Genomic DNA, 20,997 nt, shown 5'->3' on the forward strand with positions numbered 1-20,997 from the left:
TGCTTAATGTCATTTTTGGTCTTCTGTTTTAGGTAATTTAATCATAATTGATCAAACAATATCTGGTCAACAGTAAAAATAAATTCAGACCTGGCCCTAAATGTATTTTTGATGCAAATGAAAAATAAATATTACAAAATACATAATGTTATTTTTACTAATTTGTTTTTAAGAAAACCTAATGAGCTGGGGGGGGATAGCATATTTGAAATCAAAGTAAAAACAAAATCATCTGGAACATTTACTTCCTTCTCTTATTATAAAATGTTGACCAGTCTAATTGCATAAAATAAATAAATTATTAAAAGACTACAAAATGCTTGGAAATATACAAGTTCATTTCCAGGCTTCTGAAAAAAGAAAATTATTAGTTAACAATTCAATAATTATTCAAATTAATGCAACATAAATATCAGAATTGTTAATAATGTAAGTGCTTGGTGGGCCGAATTAGAGAGCAATGCAAGCCGTATGTGGCCCACAGGCCATAATTTGAGAACCCCAGTTATGCAGTCTGCAATTTGGTTTTGCATTCTGAACTTCACTGCAGCCCGTACAAGAACATATGCAATATAATTGCTCAAAATATTTTTTTTGCATTGAAAATGGATGGATGAAAAATACACATAATACACACAGTTGGCAGATTCATAAAATGTTTTTACATTATTTCATTCCTGTATGGATTTATTTTTATGCTGTTGCCTGTTCTGCAATGATTGTGCATTTTCTTTTTTGAATACTATGTTGTCTCTGAAATGGCCTGTTGGTATATATAAATATGGTATATATTTATGCAAATTCTTGTGTTCTCATCACCTTTTTGTCACCTTTTTAAATTTAGTGCTTACATAAAGATTTGTGTTCATTACACAAGGCTTTAGACCCGATCTGAATCCGGTGAACTATTTACAACATTGCAACTTTTGCATCATGGGTGAATTTATAAAATAGTTGCACCAAAGGTGTAGCGGCATATCCCAAAATAATTGGCCAACAATTCAGAGAGATGGCGAAAAGTGCGTGTACATGAGAATATACCATCCACAATCAGGGTCTTTTAAATGCACACGTCTGTAGAAATGTGCTCAACACAATCACAACAAAAGCAACATTTTGTCGGGCTTAATTCGTTTTAATTACATGACTCGTTGTCTGTCTATTTGTGATTGGCTGGCGATCAGCCATGACCCGAGTGAGGAGGATAAGAAGTGTACAGTAGAGAAGACGGTCAGATGGATTTATTGGTTTAATCCTTCTTCTTGGCACCAGAGGGCGTTGCTGAGCTTTATTTGCCCGGTGGACACAAGCCGTCAGCAGGGACATCACCGCATACAAAGCTGCATTAATAAATCATTTGCCGGAGTGAGAAAGAATGAAACATTGTCTTTTCAAGCAGGCTAGCTTGATTCCATTGATTTAGTCCTCAGCTGTCAATCAAGTAAATCAGATGACATTTAGCATCATAAATCTAAATCTGGGTGTGTTTTCCACGTTGGCCTTGTGTCCACACCGACCTTGTTTAACTTGTGACACAAACATGACGCGTGTATTCATCGATTGTAATGAATTCATTTTTCTCAGAAAAAAACACACACCTGCATTTTAGCACTCACACGTTTTGCTGCTCCAGAGTAATGGCTTTTCTCAGGCCGTGCAGACAGCGTGATGGATCAGTAAGAGGCAGGGTGAAAGGGTCCAGCTCTGCAGGGTCACCACAAGGACGGGAGTTCACACACACATTCTCCATCAAACACACACAAACTCATCAACAGCCCAAACATACATGATCTGGAGTGTGCTTGAGAGGGAAAGTGTCCAGGATAAAAGTGGGGACAGCATACTCTCCCTATTAATTCCGCCCCTACAACCAACGAGGATAAATCTTTCTGTGAATTGTCAGTATTATGTGTAATTTCCATATAAATTAACTTCATTAAAAGTGGAGTACTTTCTTATTTAACAAAGCTCATTTTAAATTCTGTATTTAATAGGACATGTAATCCCAGACTTGCAGACAAATAGCTACCAATTAGTTGGGATGGATTGTGTGTGTGCGTGTGTCTGTGTGTGTGCTTGTGTGTCTGTGTGTGCACGTGCGTGTGTGCACGTGCGTGTGTGTGTGCGTGTGTGTGTGTATAATCTCTTGTAAGAGATTGTAGTCCTCCAGCATTGTTTTCATTGATTGTCTCAGATGAGCAAATTGGGCAGCAGCTGCTCTCCGAGACAGTTTTTTTTCTTTTTTTTTTTTGCAGTACACGGGGAAGCACAGAGGGGATCTGACCTAAGATGTTCCTGACCTCGCGGCTATTTATGGGCCAGCAGACCAAGGGGGAGTGTTTGAGGTGGCCAGTGGAGCAGGTGTGCAACGATGAAGGACAGACAGTAGAGAAGGGGTGGAAACATCTGGAGGCGTTTGAAATCTGGGAATAGAAGGGAGACGGGAGTTAGGAAGACATGCTCAATGAAGCGAAGGGAGGAAAAACAGGGAAAAAAAGCAGAGCAGACTGATCTGGTTATGTTTAGAATTGACAGAAATAAAAGCAGGAGAAGTACGTAATTACTAATCACTGTTCGTCCAAATAGGCAGAAGTAATTAAAAGTGGTTGAAGAGAGAATTCTAAATGTTAATGTGTTTGTATGCGTCTGTGGGTGGTTGCAATAATATGACGTAATCATATCACAAATATTGACATTAAATGACCTTTGGTTTGTAATAAGAAGAATCCGGACTGTCTTCTCCAATTTTCATTCAAGTTGACCTCACGTGTGGAATTACTTTTGTGGTACATCATTCAGTGATAAGAAAATGAAGCTTCAAAATTGATTCATGAACCATTTGCTTCATTTGTTGTATGTTTCGACACCTGGAGACACTCTCTCTTCAACATTGGGCTGAAAGTACACAAACTTGCCATCTTTTAAATACCTTTCTTTAAAACAACAGTGCCTTCCATGAGTCAAAAAATACAACAAATGGTTTATGAAGTGAATTTGAAGATTTTTTTTCTCTCTCCACCACTAACATGTACATTATCATAAGCAATTGGAGGATTTCCAGTTGGATACACTGTGGTCACCTACGACCTTTAAATAACAAATATTATGCTCGCCGTCACATCTGTTGTTGCATCACCAGAGCGCGACTCGCACTGGCAAAACTCTGTGATGTGGTCTAGTAAAAGTAAATCCTCACAAATTTGACAGAGCTGACCTTTGTGAGGGGATGGAAAGAACTGTCATTGCCCTTTATACATTCGCGGACTTGGCTTATTATACGGCACACTTTAATTTAACAAGGTCAAATAATGCCCAAGATAATAGAAGCAATTAACAGAATTATAAAACTAAAGTCCATCCTTTTCCTCCTTTGTAACTTTTCATTGCTGTGCAAAGGTGGGGGGGGGGCATTTTATGCATGTTCATCTTATTCTCTTAAATGAGATATATTGAGCTCATCACAAGTCTTTTAATTGTAATGTTTCATTGTAATTCACTCTATGCATGCGACATCTTCACATTTATTGTCCAGTGGAGTGCTAACTATTGGTCTCTTGAATAACGTTAGTGATAACAATGACATCATCAAACTCTTAAAAGCAAGTCTGTTGGAGTTGCGTCAAATGTTGCCTTTGTGGAAAACCTAATTTTCCTTCTGGAAATTGAAATGTAGTTTACATCACTGCTCTTATTAAAAAGTTTGCGTAATTTGAATTACGGGTATCAAAGCTAACGGAAATAAAATAAAAAGCAGGCAGTTTGGTTATAGGATTTGTACAAGTCAACCTTCTGTCAAACATTAAATTTTCATTGCTAATGGTAAGGCGTTAATCATTGTTGAACACTTTGTGTTGAGTCTGCTTTGGGGTCCTAAATTCAATTTGACGGTATCATAATCGTTACACTTTTATTATGCTAGTTGAAATCACTCTGGTTTGGCTGTTCTCAACTCAACTTTATTTACAATAAGCATCGCTGTACGTGGAGTAAAAAAAACAAAAATCAATGAGCTTTTGTAACCATGACAACAAAGGGCGTCACTCGGGAGTGGTTACTCACTGAGTGCGAACTGCATTCCAGTAGGCACTTGTGCTCTGGACGCATGTTTTATGCAATTGGTTAGATTCATTGTCAAAAATGCATTTGTACAAATAAAGACCCAACCCTAAAACAACCAATGTACCTGTTTACATCTGTATGAATCTTACCCAAGTGGATTAGTGAGATGACATACCTGTGTCCGTTCCACTCCAGCTACCTTATAAATGTCTTTCAACTAGAAATTTCACTTCACCATCAGTGCCCACATAAAGTGCTATCAACGGTGATACTGAAATTGTGTGCGTGTGTGTGTCTGTGTGTGTGTGTTCGTGCTAGTGCATTAGCTGTTCCACTATCCCCCTGAAACCTCATCTCTACCTGTTGAGAATTTTAAGCAGCTTCTTCTTCTCACCCTCCCACACCTCACACTACACTCTCCAAAATCTCTCAACGATGATTCCCATGTAGGTAAATAAAGAATTGTGTTTTTTTTAACTTCAGAATTGAAACCTCATGCCAGCTTGCTAATAAATGTAACAGCAATAACTACTGTATGTTGTTCAGTGGAATGTCAGACAATAACATGTTGCCCGTTGATCAGTTTTCTCCACCACTGATCTTGTTTAGGGCGACAGAAAGATCAGGAGGCTATATTAGCCCAAGGCGATGTGATTCGCAGCTCTATACAAGTCAAGTGAATCACATGTCGAGTTTGCTGAATGGGAATGAGAATCCACGCTGCCTGCAGAGAAGTCAGGTAAGGCAACCACTACACTTTGAAAGGTGTCTCATTAAAAAAAAAAAAAAAATCATTTCTGCTGAAGTAATAATGTATCAAAATAAGTATAATGGAACTTCTAAGGTAATGTAAAAAAAAAAAAAAGCCTGTCCAGGACACCTTAAGGCACCTTCTCAAAACGTCATTATTAAACTCTAAAAGTCTTGCTTGTGTAAATTTACTTTCCAAGAACAGTCACATTTCTGAGTCCCTCATTGAGTTATGCTCTAATCTCCTTTTATTCTTCCTGGCAGACCCTTTCAGTTTGTCTGATGAATTAAGTCTGACCCATAAGGCTAATTACTTGAAACCTCCACCACAACCCCCATTTCAGCATTTCCTTACTCTCTGTAGTCTTGCACTTTGCTCATCGCTAACTTTCTGAAACACTTTTTGCAGAGTCCTACTTTACTTGCACCACATTAATTCCAAAGCTTCTCCTTTCTTTGTAGTTTTATTCTTTGCCTTTTTTCCTTTTTTGTAATAGTGTTTCGAGCTACCCTTCTCCAGGAAATAGGCGGCATTTATCATTATCTGTGATCTCCTCCTTTACTTACTCTAAACTAAATGCCACTATCTCATCATCTTGTCCCGATTCTCTCTCACTCTACTCTTCACTTCTCATCCTCTTGCCTTCACACTGTCACTGGCACAACAGGATATATTGACTGTGTGTCCGTGTGTGTGCATCTATCCAGCTATCTGCGCTCTTGTCTGCCCAGTATCACCATGGCGACGGACTCTGCTGCTGTCTGTCCCTTGCTTAGTGTATCTTGGCAGCAGTCGGGCCCCTGTGTCGACGCGTCCCAATTCATAGGCCACCTGGCAAAGACGTCAGGGCTCCATGCTGGACCCGCCAGCTCACATATGGAGGCTGCATATGGGTCTCATCTTTAAGAGATGGTTGGCCTAGAGGAGCCGAAGCCCCTCCAGTCAAACACACAAATTTAGTTCACAGAAGGCTGGTAAGGTCCAAGGGGTACTGACTGACGGTGAAACTCAAGTTTTGATTAAATAACAAGTCTACGTATCATGAATATCTATCGTCCATAAAAACAAAACAAAACACAGTACTAACAGTTATATTAGAAAGTGCTGCTAAAATCATGGGACAGTAATTCCTTGGATGAAAATCTTATGGAACTCTCGATTCAACAAACTGGCGTAAAACGTGGCTTGTTCCTTGTTGAGTTAGATAATAATAAACATTTTGTAAGACTGACAAAGAAAGGGTGACTCTTTTTTTTTCGTGAATGCAATTGGGTTTTGGAAATATGTCAACAAATACATTTCTCCAAAGACTAGTCATACCATAAAGATTGAGGGTAAGATTATTATGACTTGTTTTGTATACAAAGATGCAGAAATGTGCAATATTGTTGGTCTTTTTATTCTCTTGGGGAAATTTCAGATTTATAATGCCACGTTTTAAGGTATTTTCATGGATATTGATTGTTTCGTTGAGTCTTCCAAACTTGCAGGCAACAAGAAATTGAAAAATAATTTGACACTCTCATTTTCTCTTTTGAAGTCTGTTAATGATTTGTCTACTCCGGAATGTAAATGTAGAATTTTTGTTGACGATAATGCAATACAGAACTGGAATTAATCTAATTTCGTTTTTATGTTCTCATTTGTTGTTACATGGACAAAAAAATTGTTACTGAATTAAACTTTACATGTCATGTCAATTGAAAAATAAAAGTATAAAACAAAGCAATTTCCCCAACCAAGCCCGACATTTGAAAGTTGCATAAAGGTCAAGTGAAGGTTTCCACCTTGTCACCTTTGGCCGACCTGCTGAAGTCGCTGACACCCGTCTGCAAGCGGCGAGACAGACAGCGAACGCCCCCGTGAGCCCCTCATCTCCCCTGCGTTCTCCAGCATGGTGGTGTCGTCTGTCTGTAGTCCATTTCCTGGTTGAACAGCAAGGCGGTAACCTTGACCCTCTCCACAAATAAACATCACTACCCACAACCCCCTGCGACGCCTCAACTTCCAGAACTGGCTTCGTTAGGCTCCGGGAGTGTTTCTCATTTAAACAAACAGTGCCGAAGATGGCGGAGAGTTAATGGTGTAAAGACGAAATTATCGATCCGTTAGAGAGACACGTCCACAAGGTAAGTCCTCCCGATGTATTTTTTGACATTCAGACACATATTTCACCAGACTTTGCTTTTGGTAAGCGATGTGATATTGCACGGAAATGCAGTCCGCTTACTTGTGTTCCCTGCGGCAGTGCACGCAAATTAGTATCGGTGCGGTACGCTCTTCGAAATGACACTGAACATTTCATCTCCTACTTTGCAGTCGGGACGATTAAACCTTTTGCATGTTTATTTCGGCAAGTGAACTTCACACGAGCTGCCTAGTTTACACACGCACGCCGTTGGTGGCAAGTGTTTCTGCAGAACGTGTCTCGAAGTTAATGTTTTAAAAGCAAACACGCACGCGACCAGCGTGCGGTGAGACGTGTACGTTTGACCGCGTTTGACAGCGGCGATCGGCTGGCAGCTTGCTAGACAGTCTGTTCACGGCGCACGGTAGCGACTTGAGGGAGCGAAAGGTTTGCTGATCTGATGAGTGAACGCGCACGATCGCGCGTATCGTACACTGCGTGTATTGCCTGCGTTTTGCTGTTGCAAGCGTGCGATTTGTGGAAAAGATGCTGCCAGCCTGTCTGCAAGAGACGGAATACGGAGCAATGGAAAAAGTACTCAAAGTATGTGTGCGTGTGCGTTAAATTGAGAATACTGTGAGCGCAATTGAGAGCGTGTGCGTGTCCCTATTTTTATTTTTTTATTTTATGTATTTACCCCTGTTGTGTCTGCTGTACAGTATGTCATCTACTCTAGTCTACCATCCGGAACGCGTCTCGCTGTGTAAATCTGCAGGGGGCAGCACAGCGGCCGTGCACCTGCACTTCTGTAACACCGGAGCACTCTTGCTCGATACCTTAGTTTGTCTGTCAGTCAGTCTGTCAGTCAGTGCTGTGTGTATGTGGACGTAAACCCCTCAAATACCCACATTGGGTGTAAACCAAAAGAAAGTCAAATTGAGGCATGTAGTAGAAGCATTGCTTGAATTTGTCCTTCGAATGCATCTCTTTAAAGGCGCTCTGTAGAGTTGCGCTCAATCTTGGTTAGAGTTCTACGAATATGAATGAATACGAGCAGGAAGTTGTAACAGAAGAGAAGCATACTGTAGTTATGTGACGTGTAATGACGTCAATAAACACGATTATTATTTTATCCGAGGAAAACATGATGATCAAGTGCACCTGTTGGATGGTTGAAGTTGTGTGCTACACTTGAATGTTTATGACCTAGAAAGATTGAGCCTACTTATTGAAGGAAAGATTCAATAGACTCTATTCCATAAAATTTCTATAGAATTAGGCAGAAACAACAGCAAAAAATATACACCTCTGTTCAAAAGGAGTACGAGGAAGTCTAAGCTTTACTTCCGAATGACAACCCTAACTACTTGAATTATCCACAGTTCCAATACTTAATCTTTAACATTGAATACAAGACAAAATAAATAAACATTAGGCTCCGCAATGTTGCACAAGCAAAAATAAATAAATAAATAAATAAATAAACAAAACAGCTTAGTATCCCCATTGCAAGTAGTGACCCCCTCTTTCCTCTTGTTGATTGTTTGCAAGAATCTTTCATGTTTATATATGTTTATTAAAGACAATTGGTAGTTATTATAAGTGGACTCTATGTTATACTGTATAATTAAAATTCAACTCAATATTATTTCTGGATCTCTTTTTAAAAACAACCATAGTTGCACACAATGTTTATGAAATAAAAATAAAACCAGACACGGAAAACAAAGGTAGTTAAAGCAATAAATTAACAACAATAAAACGGTTAATACATTAAAACACTAAAACAATGCGGCGTCAAAAGCAAAAGAATAAAAATGTGCTTTGAGACGAAGTTTAAAAACGGACAGACCAATCTAATTACAGACCAATCAATCGTGCAGTGGCCTCAATAATTGTAAATCATGTGAACAGCACACAGTTGCACTGCACATCATCTGGCATGGCTGCCTACTTCCCAAGTGAAGAAGCATGGCGACCGCAGCGCCACAATCTGACGGACCCACAGTTGTCCCTGTGGCTCAGGTCTCGGCTGGTTCTTGGACAGTGATGCACGATGTTTGCGCAAATTGAGGGGGAAAATGGGGACAGAGGTTAGCAGGCGATGCTGTCGAGTGGGTCAGGCGCTGGGGGCAGGGCTGAGAAGCCGCCTGGTCCTCACCCACCACCAGCTTGGGAAGCTTGGAGGGAGGAGGGGCTCAGGTGGAGCCTCTTGCTGGAATTCTACCTGGAATTCTTCTATTGTTTTCGCCTGGTCTATTGTGTGCCGTCCTCTGCTGTGGAATCAGGAAGCTTTCTGACTCGAACGCTCCACATTCTTTACTCCATTCTGGCTCGCCCCCCTCCCGACCCCCTCCAGCCGCAGTGTGTGTCGACCGGACTGTTGTGCTGTTGTTATTGAGGCCCCTTCTCCATGTCAGGATGTGTTAAACAGGAATTAATCTTCACTCCTTCACATCGATTCAGCTCTGTGGGTCTTTTATTTATTTATTTATTAAATTTTTTGGGGGGTGAAGCGCACTCATTTTTGTCCTGCTCCTGTCCAGTGGTCGATTCCTCTCTGCCTCATTTAATGCCGTCATGCCTATTTGTCCTTTTTGAGAGTCATAGCATGTTTTTGGGCCATATTAACAAAACTGACCTATGCATTTCAAAGGACAACACTGGCAAAATAGAGGATGAAACCCTCCTGAAGGTGATTGGAGCTATTTTATCAATGTTGTTCATTAATTCATTGCTTGTGTGCCATTAAAACCTATTGAATCAAACAGACTGATTGAGTCATTAATGGCTCAAAAGTGCATGCTTTCAAATGAGCTCCCCACAGGCAGTAGAGTACATTTGAAATAAATAAATAAATGTATACGTTCTCATTACTCTGTTGATTAATGATCATTTAGCAAGGCGTGGATTATCCAGCCACCAAAGTGAGTTCCCAATGTACTCCTTTCACTTCCCCCACTGCAGAAATGAACTGTTGAGTATTCATTTTTGCAGTGCACATTTAGATAAAACACTACGTGGATTCAGGGTAGTGGTACAATCTCAAACTCACTTTAGTTGATAATTTCATTGTGCCTCAAGCTTTGCATCAGCACACTTGTCTCGGGGGCAAACGGTATGAGCCTCGCACAGTATTTGTTTTGTCTGAAGCAGTGAGTACTTTAAGACAGGAGGAGACAGCAACCGGCTTGTTTAGTAGGCACAGTGAGGTGAGGTTCACGCTGCAGACAAATTCCACCCAGATGGGATTTTTTTTACTGTCCATATTGTCAACTGTATCTATTTTTTTAATAACAATCTGAACAGTTCAATTCGAATTTTTTTTTTGTTTCAAATCCAACCATGGTGGTCTTCATATGTAGTCTTAGAAAACATATTCTCAGTATGAATGGCCAGGTCACATACATCCAACCTTGATTTCATCCATAGCCCAAAATTTAAGAGATTTAATAAACCCAATTTGAAAAAGCTTTTCAAAATATTTCAAGTATGAATAATTTGATCCTCACACTATATTTTCAGATTTTGAATTCCCATCTGCAGTGGTACTTAAGAAATGCGAACATCCCAAAGCTTAAAAAATTAGGAATTAAATCATACAGGAATAAGTGCAGGAATTAATGTAACCGAATAAAGGAATATTATTTTTATGATTATTGCACAATAAAAAAATGTTAGTTTGTGGGCAGGAAAATAACTCATTCATTAAAATGTGCATTGCTGACATGCAAACCAATGAGCAAAGCCTTGTGAGTGGGCACAATGCCAGGGCAACTACTGACAGCGCATTCTTGGTTTCACTTTTCCTTTCTCTGGCTGGAGTGGTTCAGTACAGCCCATCTCTGCTCGCTTCATTTTTGCTCTGAGACGAATGTCAAGTGGCCATCTCGATGCCTTTCTCATGCGCGAATTTGTTAGTCGCTCATGGCTCCGGATTCCTGTCGTTTAGCTCTTCTCGTGGACGCTTCTTCTTCTTCTCCTCTGTCTTTCCGCAGACACAAAGGACTCAATTTGATTTCTCAAGTGGCGTCCTCAAGCTAAGTTTGTATCAGTACTATCGGGGGAGTCAGGCTTTCCTTTGTGTCAGTGATTATGTTCTCGTGTGTTTGCATGTAAGAGAGATGACGAATGAGAGACTATGAGGAAAGGAGGTAGAGGAGGGGGTAAACAAGAGGGGAAGAGTGGCTGTAATAAAGCAGCGACACCCACAAAAATTCCCGGCGTGCTGTAGCATCCAGCTGTTACTGGTTGCGCGAGGCTTGGTTGCCACAGCAACGTAACCCTTCGCGCCTGCTCAAGGTCGTTCATCCGGCGCCGAACTGAGCATCATGCAGCACACTGTAGGATGCTCGCGAGAAGAGGCAATGATAAAATTACTTGCAAGTGACCAATGGAAAGACGGCACTTGAGTGACATGCTGCAAGTGAACATACACGGCATCCTCTAACCCCCCCCCACACACACACACTTTTTTTTTTTTTTTAAAGCAACAAGAATTGAGGAACCCATGCACATCTGGCTCTGTAGGCTCTGCTAAAATATTTATCCTGTTAGTCGGGAAAAGACAAACCAGGATTTCCTCTCCTCCTTTCCAGGTTTGCTGTATATCGGTAATGATCCCTACTTGTTAAAAGCAAATTAGGTTGGAATGAATCTCTGACTTTTTACACACACAAAAAAAATAAAAAAGATTAAACAAAAATGAGTTGCGCTTGAATTTGGGCTTTCACTAACAAATTGTTTTCTAATAATTGATTCCATTGATTACTCAGATAATCACCGCCCGCCCAACACGCACACTGCACAGTTGACTTTTTTTAGTACAATATTTGACAGCGCTAAGCACAGAATACATTGGCCAAGGATGATGTAAATATTATTAACACTGCACCTAGAAGTAAACATTATTTTCACATTATTTCTTTATTTCAACTGGTTGTTCATACATCTATGTTCTTGTAAAAGAACCATGGACTGTTTGCATTATCCTCAAGTAGAACTCTTGTAGTCTTATGTCTTTCCTTGCTTTAAGCTAATACACGCTTATTAAATGGGTTCCTCACAGGGAGGTGTGTGGCTTCAAGAAGGCCTGCTCTGTTCTTTTTACTTATTTTCCATTGTAAAAATCCAGACCTGTAATATGCCTTTTACATGCCCCCCCCCCCCCCCCCCCCCACACACACACATAAATACATTTACAGAGCCAAAGTTGAGGTAAATGTTACCAGATGCAGCTCGGTGAGGCAGCAGCTTCAACTCTGCCTGAACCCGTCTATTACGTGACCACCACCTCAACTTGGTTCACCCCTGTCCTGCCTTTTTCTCTGCTGCCACTATTGCTCTGCCCCAGCCACGCACGCACGCACACACACGCACACACACGCACACACACGCACGCACGTAATCATCTCCTTCCAGTAGATCCGCTCTTCAGTGCCAGCAACATCACTCATTTCAGCATAGCCTGATAGCCCCTCCAAGGTCCGCTACACCCACGTCGTCACCATGATTTGGAGCAGCGTGGCGGGCCAAGTGAATAGCATCTGACCGACGACCTTTTTTGCTTCTCTTCCAAAGTCACATTGTGCTGTGATATTACAGTTATGTTTATCACTCATCCAATATATTTATATTCTATAGATAGATAGATAGATAGATAGATACGGAGCAGGTTCCTGGGAATTTCTCCGTGACATACACGTGACTAAGGAGATTTTCACATGACGTACAGACAGGACAGTGGATTAGGCTCGTGGATGAGGACACAGCACAGTTGCTGTCTTACCTTCACTATGCAAGACTGTAAAGCTGGCTAGGTAGCATAGAGAGCTAATTTGTTAGATCAACTTTCCTTTGCCAGCACTCTACGCCACTTTCGTTCTCACATTCTCACAATAAACTGTTAGTCCTGTGAGGTCTGAGACGTATAGTAAACAACAGTGACTGTCTCTATGAAGAGATGGGGAAGGAGTAGAATATTAATATTTATTTGATGCAGAATGAGGAAAAAGATGGAGTGGTGTTCTCTGGGGTCTTTTTAACAGCCATTGTTTGGGTTTCTCATGGTGATAAATTGAATTTGGGATTACTTCTGTCCTTCCATCCTTTGTAATTGGGAAAAAAGTGGAATCTACTGTAATAAAATATTTTGATTAGTTTTTAGAGCGAGATGGTTTATGTGGTCCAGACTACAATGTGTTCAAAATTTCCGGTTAGTTTTTAAATAGAATAATCATTACAGTTTTAGATCATTGGTTTCACTGACACCAAGAGCTTGATTTATTTGTAACTTTGTATTCAAATTTTAAATAAGACCAAATAGAATGAAAATGCTCCTCAATCGAAATAAAAAGGCTAACTCCAAATGGGGCTTCGTTCGGATTCACTTGAGCGACATATTCCTTTTGTGTGACTTGGAGAGCAAAAACATTCGCAGTGGGTTTGAAATATGAAGTATGAAGACTAATTTTCTCACAGGTTTTTTTTTCTGCTCTTGAATGCCGTGCTACTTGAGATGATACAGATGAATAAGGGGGTTTTGGATACTTGGTACATGTTCCAACAAGACTGCAAGGTCAACAAAGATTTAGCAGAGTGATGTTTTGGTTCTTGAATAATGGTGAGTGAGATAGAGAGGTCCCCTTTCGTGTGCGTGAAGGTGTTAAAATTAGCTCAGCAAAATGAGGATGGTAGTTTCTAACCAGCCTTTTCCTGCTATGGTATAACAAGAACTTTGCCTTTCGCTGTACAATAATTATTATGCAAGCCATGGGTTTAAAGGAAGAAAAACCTGACTTCAACCCTATTGAAAGCTTGTGGCACATCCTTAAAAAGATATGAGGGTGAATGGGGTTCTTGCTTGTTCAATAAGTGGCGTGTTGATAGCGAAGACTATGGTACTTTAATCCAAAAAAATCTATATTTCTTTGATTGACAACATGTTAACATTTTTTGTTGCAATGCCTTTTTTTTTTTTTTTGATTTATTTTCTAAATGTGCTTATGGACTGAGTGCTTCAGGAGGTCCTTTGTCTCAACAGCAATTAGACTGTTTAATGCATCAATTGAGGGCAGTGGCTCATGACTGGGGCCCATTTATTTACTTTTATCATTTGGACTCAATGTTTTATTACCAGGCTGCCTCTCTTTTATACAGTAGCGTATTGCATTTGTTTAAGTGGTTGTGCATAGGTATGTACAGAGCCATGTGAGATGCCAGAATTCTCCCAGCGGTCATAGTTTTTATTTATTTGATTGCCCAACCTAACGTAATAGTAAATAATTAAAGCAGTCACTGCCTCCCTAACCCACGGAGGCTTGCAATATCCACATTTGAGAAAACAAAGGGGGTGTGCAGGCAGACTGAAGGTTGAAAAAAAAAAAGGTCTTAATGGAAGGCAAAGTGAGTAAACATCAATCCGAAAGAGACAGAGGAGAGAAAACTGAGCAGCGGGGCAGAGCAAAAAAGAAAACAAGCCATTAATTATTTACTTGCGGGTTGACCTTTAGCTCCGGCCACTTGTGTTAAGCAGAGAACAGTGTTGCGTTGAGTATTGTCACGTTAGGAGACTGTCACATGATCTTACTGAGTGAGTCACATTCTCGTCCAGAGCCGACCTATTAAAAAAAGATTACTTTATTATTCAAATAAAAACCTTAAGACCCCATGAAGTCATTTTCGTGATGTGCGTCCAAAAGCATTGTTCTAAAATGCATCATCTTATCCACTTGAACACAACCTCAGTGGTGTCCTACAAGTCGACCGCCGTCGATTGCTTTGGAGTTTTTTTTTTTTTTTTTTACCTCATTGGTGGCATCCACACTGAGGAGGGAGGGCGTAAGAGAGAGCGCACATAGCTTCACAGTACCATCTTCTCTGCCAATTTGCTATCACACCTTCTCTTTGACTTTGTAAGAATAAAGCCTGATCTCATCGGACTGTATAGCTCACAAATGGAGGGGGAGGTGACAAAGTCACTGCAGTGTGTGCGTACTGTGTCTGTGGTAAGATCATTCACGGCAAGTAAAAGACTCAGAACGTTTATTGGATTTAAAAGGCAGACTTTCTTTACTGGGAATAATCTCAGTTTAGATGGAAGGCATTTTTGAAACTCAAAGATGAAAAGGAGGACTTGCGCAGGAAACTAACATAGATAAAGGTAAGACAATGAAATGTTTTAAATTTGACCTACAGTCAAGATGTATGTCCCAAACATGCCCACAATTGGGAAAATTTTCAGCCTTTTGCGCGATGCCATAGTCTCGAGTTGGTTCTCAGTGTGCTCTGATTTTTCTGTTTGTTTATTTTTAAATCCACCTCCATCATGACACTGCCTGACCTCGCAACTGGGTTGACCAATTTGTGGTCTGTATATGTGTGGCCTTAAATCACCAAATGTAATTTTTGCAAGTGTGAAAGCTTGCACTGATGAAGCTGTCATCTTTGAAATTGTGCCCAAATGTGGCATGTTTCTGAAAAAAAAACCCAAAAGAAACCTGAAGCAGTTTATTTCTCAACTCCTTTGAGGATGGCTGCTGATTTAGCAGTTTGGTCTTTGCACATTTTCCTGAGTTGAATTGGCGTGTGTCAACCTCAAAGTGAGCAGGTACTTGAGAAATGAGTGAGGACTATTGCTATTCACCAAACAAGCCACTTAAAATTGAAAAGTAGTGGAACTGAATCTTTACTACTGTAAAAAGATTTCATCGTCGTCCAAAACGGTTTAATATGTAGAAATCCACTTGCTGAACACACGAGTGACAACATATTCTGACATCATACGTATGCGGACAAGCTGTTGCTTCGAAGCATGCATTCAAATGTTAGTCACATTTGCCGATCCATGACAACAGCAATCTGAAAATCAAGCTGACAACAAAAAACTGTCTGAGGAGGATGGGTGAAAAGGCCAAAGGTTCTGGTTCCAGGGGGCCATACTGTACATCAGGGGTCTTCAATACTGGTCCTTGGGCTTCAGTGTTATATGTTTACCTGCTGTAACACATCTAATTGAAATGATCAGCGAGGTATTCAGAAACAAAATAATGATCTTGATCATTTGAATCAAGTATGTTGAAGTGGGGAGACATACAAAACATGCAGGACGCGGGACCCCGTGGACCAGGATTGACGACCCGTCCTCGACATTGTTCTAGCTCTAACGGACTATCCATTTATAGTTTAGACAGTAAACTGGACCAATCAACATATGGTAGCCTACAGAAACTGGCCGACCTTTTTCCCTAGAGTGGGTGCCCCATTGGTCCAGTGGCAGTTCACTGAGCCACTTAGGATATAGTACAGTCCGTCACCCCGCTGCTAGTTTCATAGTCTTGAAGCGATAAGAATGTGTAACAATCGTGAGTGTAAAGAAACTGAAGAATCTTATCCGAAATACTTCGAAATGTGCAAAAATCACAAATATGTTTGTCAGAGAAGCTGCTTTAGCCTCCACTACTGTAACAACAGCAAGTTGAACAGCTGAATGGTTAATACAGCAGCAGGCAAATGATGAGCAGACACAGACATTGCAGGCTTTCAAAAGTACAGGACAGAGTGACCGGCAAAATGTAACTGCCGCTAAGCAGATTGTAACATTTGGATAATCGAGGGCGCCACTTTGAGTTAATGGAAGTAATGTTATCTAACATTCGCTAAATGTTTGTTTAAAAAAAAAAAAGTTTGTAAAACATAAATAAATCACTCCGCTAATGATGAGACTGTGTTTTTTTTTGTCTCAACCCAGCCGAGTCCCAGTGACATTCAGTCATCCTATCTTCATTCCACCTCATTCCCTTAGCGCAAGCATAAAAGGGGTCACTTGACTTGAAGCCGGAAGGACCGATGCCTGAGCGCTAGCTGTGTCATAATCGTTATCATCATTACCTAAAATGTGTTCAATAAAATGGAGGACGTAGCTCAACTTTACGACTTAAAAAAAAAAAAAAAAGAATATTGCTTGCAAGATGTCTGTGTCAAATGCAAGCTATAATTTACGTCGACATCACATCATCGTCCTCAACTGAGGTCTTGTTGGACATTTAGCAGCAACGGTAGCACTAGGGGTAGCTCTGTACACCTACGTTTGAACACCCCACACCCCAGAAATTTTATTTGACACCAAGTCCACAAATGATCCGGCATATTTGCACCCTAGCAATGAGATTACTAATATTCTCAAAATGCCCGAGGCAGTCTTCTCATCTCAAAATTGTTTAGACGATTTGATAGCATTGGAGGTAGACCATTCTGATGGCATTATTAATGTGGAACTGGTTCTAAGTTGCAACCGGTTCTCTGTTGGTAACAATTCTACAGTCCTCTGCGTTTAGCTGAACAGGTATTAAGAGCAGCGTAAACCCGCAGGGGCAAAAACATTGATATCACAAAAAAATATGACTGGTATAAAAACAACAACATGCATTCTTACTACATTAGTGCTTAAGTAACAAAACACTGATTCCTATGAATGCTGCTCAAATGACTCTTCAGGTGAGCAAAATATTTGTAAGCCCTGAGAATAATAACGTTCACAAATCACTACATAACCAGGTAAAAATTAAACATGTGCTCCTGTAAATATTTTTTCAGAACCGCTTTTGTTTTTGAAATATTTTCAAGCAGTCTTTATATAAATAAAAACCATTCTTGAAGACCTCTTTAATGTATTATTTTGGTTACTTTGGCAAATCATGACTAGCATGTTGAAGGGACACATAAAATGATGTTGCCGGGTCAGGTCTGGTCCCCGGGCCTTGAGTTTGACACCTGCGTTATAGACATTGTTGGTGATCCCGCTTCCACATGACAATGACATATTTTAGTCATTGAAAGCTGGTCTGCCACCAACACGAATTTGAAGCTGTTCAGTTCTGTTCCGACCAGGGGGTGACTGCTCCCCTTTGAGCATTTGTCGTGACAGACTTCATTTGCACAAAGAAGAGAAATACAGCCTGTGGAGTTAAGAGGGAGGGCAGCTTGTTGCGATGAGATTGTGGTCCCATGACAAACAATGTGCACTATTTGTTTTTGGTGCAGAGAGTTTCTGTTTACCCACAAAACAAACAGGATAAGGTCCCGGAGAAAGGTTAAGGACGTGTTTTAGGGGAAGATTACATTTCACTGATGGGATAGCTTTGTGGTTGTAGTGTCACAAGGGGATTTGAGTGAGCAGTAGAATGCACAGGGCACTTGAGATTGTTGCATCACAAGTGCTCAGTGTGTAACTTTAAACCTCGATGGGCCTCTTGCCCAAGGAAATAAAAGAGGTAACTTTCCTCTTTATAAAATGATGTTAACTGTCTTTTTTTTGTATATATATAAAATTCGCTCTATAAGATGCTGCCCCCCACTTTTGTACATAGCATGATGTTGGCCCATAGAGTGACAAAGGTGGCACTAGTTTTTGAAATGTGGGAGGAAGCGGGTGGAACTTGAGAAAACACTGTGCTGCCTTGGGAGATGTAATTTGTCATGCATGCAAACTGATACTTCTGATCATCTGATAATCAGCAAACAGACTTCTCCCTATAATCTCAACACGTGTTGGACATTGATCACACGTCACAGAGCTTCCCCGCCCGTCCCTTTTCGCTCTGTGTGAAGGAAGCAGCCAGTTGTACAGTTGATGGCAGAATTGAACAACAGGGGAGCATAGTCCGTGTCTGTGCCTGTTAATTAATCACACATATGCACAATGATGTGGTGGAGAGGCTATTGAAAATTCACTCACACACACACACACACACCAAGTCTCTTTAAAGGCCCAAAGCATTTCCACTCGACAGCAGCCATGCCGACTCTCTGCTCGCTTACTTTGCAGAGTTGCCCCTCCCCTCTCTGATGCTGTGATCAAACTGCAGCCTCTCCCCCTTCGGAGACACGCATGCTCCGTTTACATGCCCACACACATGCACACACATGTACCCGCTGCTGACCACGCTGGTATTAAGCAGGGTGAGCCACCGTAGTTGGTTGGTGAGAATAGTAATTTTTTCGGAATCATTCCAAATACATAATTCAATAGGTGAACAAAACAATTGAGTTGGAGTCTCAATATTGTTAGTAGATCTTCTCTGCGAGGGTCAAAGTTGTCTACACAGCCGTAGCCTCAATCTGATTGGCTGCGGAAAGGTGAAATTAAAACCATGGTAAACTTTTGACCTCACTAGGAGCAAGCTGAGGAACGCCCATCGCTTTAGCGAGCGCTCCTTCCCTCCCATTGCCTTCCTTTGCTCCTCCCTATGCCACCATTCATATCCAGTTATTCCACCATTTACGCAGCTTTTTTGCTTCCTTGCAGTCCAAAGCATCGCTACTCCCCCCCCCCTCCCGCAAACCACCGCCATGCTCCAGCTGTATTTCGCTGTTTCTTTATCCCCAATGAATTTGCCTTGCTGCATATAGTCTACTGAGGAGGGAGGGAGGGAGGGAGGAAGGGAGGGAGGGAGCACTGAGCAGGAAAAGGCTGAGGGGGAGGGTATAGAGAGGGAGGAGACAGGCAGAGAGGGGGATGGGAGTAGAGACTGAGGGAGCAAAGCAGCAGAGGAAGCGATGGGGAGAGAAGAGCAGGAAGGAATGTTCTTGAACGTGTGCCATACTCTCTCCCCCTTTCTCTCACTCTCTCTCTCTCTCTCCCTCCCTCTACCCCTCTCTCAGGCACCCACTGCTCCACAGTAAAGAAAATCTGAAGAGGAGCGAATGTATAAATAGAGCCTGCAACCGCCGCTTTGACGGCTGAGCAGTGGGGCGGGAAGAGCCCATTCTTTCTGCTGATCGTTTCTCTCATTACACATCAAACGCCTTGGATGGGGCTCTGCCTTGTGTGTATGATATCTTGAGCAGCTCTTTGCTTTAAGTGCAAATGCTCTATTAAAGAAGCCCCTCTTGTCTTCTTGTTCTCCACATGCACATTTGTCAAAATAGCTGTCTTTATTGTTTTGGATTTGGATTAAATGCAGTGATGAGGGGACGAGAACTAGTCGACTGGGATGAAGAGGGTGCTGGAGGGCGAGACAGTGGGTTAAGAGGTGAGCCAGTGGATGTTACTGAGTTAAGCAGACTGAGCTAGTGGGATGGGGGGAGGGGGTTACAGTGGAGGCTGAGACACCTGCTTGAGCGCATGAGAGCTGAGCAGCGCTGCTCCTCTGCCTCCCACCACACACCGGGGGCGCCATATGGCCTCGTAATGTATGGAGTGCTCGACAATTTAGGAGGACTGTCTCGTCCCTCGCTACCTTCCTCTTCCTCCCACCTCACTCCTCTGGACTCGGCCAGCTAATTACTTCAACCAGGAAAGAGCCGATTAGATCCACACAGGCACTCACTCCCATTAGGTGAGGGCCGTGCAGTGCACTCTCTAATGGCCTTCTCCTGCTCTATTTTTTTAATATTTTAAACAACCGTGGAATTGATGATTTACTCTGTAGTGGAGTCTGAGTTTACAACCAGTGCGGCAAGGTAGCACGTGCAACATGATTTCTGAGCAGGAAGTATTTAGTATGTGTATGCATCATGGAGTGGTGACTGACACACGGGGGTGCTTGGGGGGGGGGATCGTTCACATGTTGCCATGCAGTTTCCCCGCCTGGTTGCCATGTGCTTTTCGTCTGTAGGAGTGATGGATAGCAGACAGGCAGGTAATGTGATTTAGATGTGCCACTAAGAGTGTGTGTGTGTGCGTGCGTGCGTGTAGCCGTATCTGTGTGTGTTCCGGAGCATCTTCTTGTATTTCTCCCCCCTCTCTTCTGCAATCACTCCCACCATACATCACCCCTTTTTTCCTAGAGACTGTGCGTTTTTAGCTCGTTTAGCAAATAAGAGGAACAAAACAAGAGGTTCTTGTGTTTATTTGGTGAATTTGCCAAAAGAAAGAGTGAAGAAGTAACAAGTACTGTAGACATATGGTTTTGTGGTTTCTCGCTAAAACTGCACCAATGGGGTATTGTGGACCCATGTCAAATCCCCACTCGAATGTCTGACGGATTTTTTTCCCCTTTCACTCTCTCAGAAATACGATCAGTGAAAAATAGTGTTCCTTTCCCCGCACACCTTGAGT

The 20,997-nt window shown here is 41.5% G+C and overlaps 1 protein-coding gene across 3 annotated transcripts in view; it reads left to right on the forward strand.

Moving 5' to 3' along the window:
- Positions 1–6,816: 6,816 nt before the first annotated feature.
- Positions 6,817–20,997, forward strand: part of LOC119119681 (nuclear receptor coactivator 3-like) — a 35,653-nt gene continuing 21,472 nt past the window's right edge. For 2 of the 3 annotated variants that reach the window (XM_037246181.1, XM_037246184.1), the window contains exon 1: positions 6,817–6,939. The gene's annotated coding sequence lies outside the window, so the exon portion shown is untranslated. Of the gene's footprint in view, positions 6,940–14,749; positions 15,100–20,997 lie in introns of those variants that run through there. The other variant, XM_037246182.1, reaches the window with a different exon arrangement.

The sequence above is a fragment of the Syngnathus acus genome, chromosome 2, assembly GCF_901709675.1.
Source record: "Syngnathus acus chromosome 2, fSynAcu1.2, whole genome shotgun sequence".
In the NCBI taxonomy this organism is placed as follows: domain Eukaryota; kingdom Metazoa; phylum Chordata; class Actinopteri; order Syngnathiformes; family Syngnathidae; genus Syngnathus; species Syngnathus acus.